At 43.3% G+C, this 4,305-nt stretch overlaps 1 long non-coding RNA gene across 1 annotated transcript; it reads left to right on the forward strand.

The window, feature by feature from the left end:
• Nucleotides 1-1,669: 1,669 nt before the first annotated feature.
• LOC140076541 (uncharacterized) lies at nucleotides 1,670-3,453 on the forward strand. The gene is made up of 2 exons (XR_011849614.1): nucleotides 1,670-1,701; nucleotides 2,681-3,453. It is a non-coding gene; the product is annotated as an uncharacterized lncRNA (long non-coding RNA).
• The last annotated feature ends 852 nt before the right edge of the window (nucleotides 3,454-4,305 follow it).

The following is a 4,305-nucleotide window of genomic DNA, read 5'->3' on the forward strand; positions in this document are numbered from 1 at the left end:
AAGGTGGCCATGGATGAGAAGGTGGTCATGGATGAGAAGGTGGCCATGGATGAGAAGGTGGCCATGGATGAGAAGGTGGCCATGGATGAGAAGGTGGCCATGGATGAGAAGGTGGCCATGGATGAGAAGGTGGTCATGGATGAGAAGGTGGCCATGGATGAGAAGGTGGCCATGGATGAGAAGGTGGCCATGGATGAGAAGGTGGCCATGGATGAGAAGGTGGCCATGGATGAGAAGGTGGCCATGGATGAGAAGGTGGCCATGGATGAGAAGGTGGCCATGGATGAGAAGGTGGCCATGGATGAGAAGGTGGTCATGGATGAGAAGGTGGCCATGGATGAGAAGGTGGCCATGGATGAGAAGGTGGCCATGGATGAGAAGGTGGCCATGGATGAGAAGGTGGCCATGGATGAGAAGGTGGCCATGGATGAGAAGGTGGCCATGGATGAGAAGGTGGCCATGGATGAGAAGGTGGCCATGGATGAGAAGGTGGTCATGAATGAGAAGGTGGCCATGGATGAGAAGGTGGCCATGGATGAGAAGGTGGCCATGGATGAGAAGGTGGCCATGGATGAGAAGGTGGTCATGGATGAGAAGGTGGCCATGGATGAGAAGGTGGCCATGGATGAGAAGGTGGCCATGGATGAGTAGGTGGCCATGGATGAGCAGGTGGCCATGGATGAGCAGGTGGCCATGGATGAGCAGGTGGCCATGGATGAGCAGGTGGCCATGGATGAGCAGGTGGCCATGGATGAGCAGGTGGCCATGGATGAGCAGGTGGCCATGGATGAGCAGGTGGCCATGGATGAGCAGGTGGCCATGGATGAGCAGGTGGCCATAGGGTAAATTTTTCATAAATGTCTTAGATTTTATTCACTTATATTTTGTGTCTTAATAGGGTCCAAAACCAATGTCCGCGCACGTGTGATCATAGGAGTGTTCTTGAGTCTTGTCGCGTTAATCGGTGGCTTTGCTGGATTTCTGATTTACAAAAGTAAGAAATGGACCTCATGCTCTATCAAAGCCGATTCTTACAGGGATTCACCGCTTAATGTTATCTCAGGGTCAGTTAAAAAACACTGAATAACAATAAAATTTAGGCTTCTTCCTCCAACCAACATTTTCTTACTCAACATTGAAAATCACTCTCAGTGGAGCAAAAATCTAGCAAAAATAATTGTGACTTTTTTTAGCTGTTTATTTCAAGAATTCCATACAACTTCCATCCTACATTTGTTTCATTACTACAGACAGTCCCCTACTTAAGGACACCCGACTTACAGACGGCCCCTAGTTACAAACGGACCCCTCTGACCTCTGGTGACCTCTCTGGATGTTACTATAGTCCCAGACTGCAATGATCAGCTGTAAGATGTCTGTAATGAAGCTTTATTGATAATCCTTGATCCCATTACAGCAAAAAAATTTGAAACTCCAATTGTCACTGGGGCAAAAAAGTTTTTTGCCTGGGTCTACCATTATAAAATATACAGTTTCCACTTACATACAAATTCAACTTAAGAACAAACCTACGGAACCTATCCTGTACGTAACCTGGGGACTGCCTGTACTGTATTGGAGAGACCGGCTAGGACACACGGAGGAGCTGGTCTCTCATGCAGCTTTCAGAAAAATCTTTGTAATTAATTTCATCTCTTATCCTTATTTCAGAAAAGAAAATTATTGGCGCAGCAGCAGGCAGTAAGTATTCTACATCCTCACTACACCGCTTCATGATCAGCAATCTTTTTTGAGATATAGTGATCTAAGCAGATTTAAATCTACGTGGGGCCCAATTAGATTTTGGCAGAATATTTTATCCATTGTAATTGGTGAAATCGGAGGCCAAATTGGCAAAAAAACAATCCTAAGTTAAAATTATTTTTTTTAGGCCCTGGAAGGGCCTTATATAATAGGACTATTACAAATGGAACAATATGAACGGCACATCTGCAAAACTCAGAAGTATTTAAGTATAGTATGGGCAGCTTTGGGTGTGAGGCACCAAGTTATTTTTTTTTATATATATTTACATTTATATATAATATAAGGGGGATTTAAAATTTTCCCCAAAAAAATTAAAGCGGTTGTATCATGTTTTTTGTATAATGTGTTTATAAGTGTGGGACAGGATATTTGGTAATAACTAATATACATCTATTACTATTTCTTCTATCTTTTACCTCATCAGCCGGAGATTCCTGTGTCATGTGATCTCTATCTGTCCATGAGCAATCGCCCTGCCAGGACCTTAATCTTATATTCATGAATACTATTCATAAGGTCCCCGGCAGGGCCATTGGACATAGACAGATAGAGATCACATGACCCTCCATCTGCCTCCATTTTATAGTCAGAATCTCCGGCTGATGAGGTAAAACAGGAGACATCACTTCACATATCAGGAAAGCAGAGCAGGACTATTACTAGATGTATCTTGGTAAATTACCAAATATCCTCCCCCCCCCCCCCATACAATACACACATTACAAAAAGCTTGAGATAAGTGGGCCAACCCATTTAACTTTCTATTTTTTTAACTCTGCTAAATTTGTAGTCAAAATCACCTTAAATTATATGTTATGCTGAGATTTAGAACTGGATATTTATTTGCATTTCATGGGTTATACTTAGGACGCGACCCAATTAATATCAGTCTATTGCATTTCTTATATTGCAGATCGGGCTGTGAAGTTAGAAGAATTTCCCATGTCATAGCCGGCGGAGGTCGGGCCGGTCTAATCCTATCATTTATTGACTCTGTGTATAGTAACAATAAGCCGTAGGTTCTAGAATGTTTGTAGGACAAGAAGAAGAACCCAACGTGATCAACCTTCATGCGTTTTATCTGTAAATTCCATTACAAAATACAACCTAAAAATACAACCCCACAAACAAGAGGAAATACAAAGCCAAAATGTAAAGCTGAAGATTGGCCGGTTTCTTCGAGAGGTTATTTCAGGCATTTTGGAAGCAATTTGAAGTAGAAGGTGACAAACAACGCAGTCTATGAGGTCGAGATGTGTCGCGGGCCATACAGGGAATGAACGGCCTATTGCTAGATGTGATGTGATACTGCAAACTTCATGATACACAACCAAAGTTTTCGTTTAACCCAAAATTTGGTCTCAGTCCTACAAGCAGTAGGGTCACTAGTCCAACGTAGACGACCACAGCTCAGTCAAGCACTTCTTACCCCCCCCATTGACAAGAGGTTCTCACACGAGAAATATACAACATGGTCATCCTCTTAGTAAGAGTAGACGCCAATCACCTCAATAGTAGTTACAGTTATGGAACGTCTCTCCACCGATCACCCCAATAGTAGTTACAGATATGGAACGTCTCTCCGCCGATCACCTCAATAGTAGTTACAGATATGGAACGTCTCTCCACCGATCACCTCAATAGTAGTTACAGATATGGAACGTCTCTCCGCCGATCACCCCAATAGTAGTTACACATGTGGAACGTCTCTCCTGTCCACTTTGAAGTCCACAGACCTTAACAGGACACATGAATACAGTTGAGGACATCATCTTCTTGCATGTACTATTCTTCATTTGTCATAGACTATGGAGATTCCAGCAGAGGTATAGCCTGGGGGGTGCAGTGGGTGTTTTCATACCCAAACAACAATAAAATATAAGCAATATGCCATAACTGGGGCCCCTGGTACAGATTTTGTAGTAATGTCTCCTTGTAGATCGTCCTTCCATGCAGTTCTCCACTTACCTATTTTATTTCATCTCCTGCTCAATGATGTATTAGGAACCTACTGTATAAAACTGCTACAAAGTGTATACTATTATTGAAGGACTTTGTTAGGACTTTGATCAGAAAATGGGGGAGATTCATTATGCCTCATCCGTTCCGCTTCTCTGGTGGAGAACACACATAAATCTCACGTTCCTTGCCAGGTTGGGCTGTTTTCCGCCAGACGCCTCTTTGGGTGTGTCGGAGAGCAGGGCCGGCGGTGGGCGAGCAGGGATGTGAATGCCCTGGCCTGTTGCATTTACTATGGTCTCCACTGATAATGGTGAAGACTATGGAAGAAATGTCCACCAGGTCAGACCTGGTCTTAGGTCCAAATTGATGAGGATAGCACTCAGATCTAGGAAGAGGCCGGAGCCTTTAAGTAGATATGGGCGCTGGAGCTCCGGCAGGGGAAATGTTAAGACTGGCGTTTGAAATGCCAATGTCTAATGTCTTAATAAATTCCCTCCAATGTTTTCGTGTAATATCCTGTTGATACTTAGTAAAACCTGTTTGTTATATTTCAATTTAACCAAAAAGAGAACCTCA

This window comes from Engystomops pustulosus, chromosome 9 (genome assembly GCF_040894005.1).
Source record: "Engystomops pustulosus chromosome 9, aEngPut4.maternal, whole genome shotgun sequence".
Classification (NCBI taxonomy): domain Eukaryota; kingdom Metazoa; phylum Chordata; class Amphibia; order Anura; family Leptodactylidae; genus Engystomops; species Engystomops pustulosus.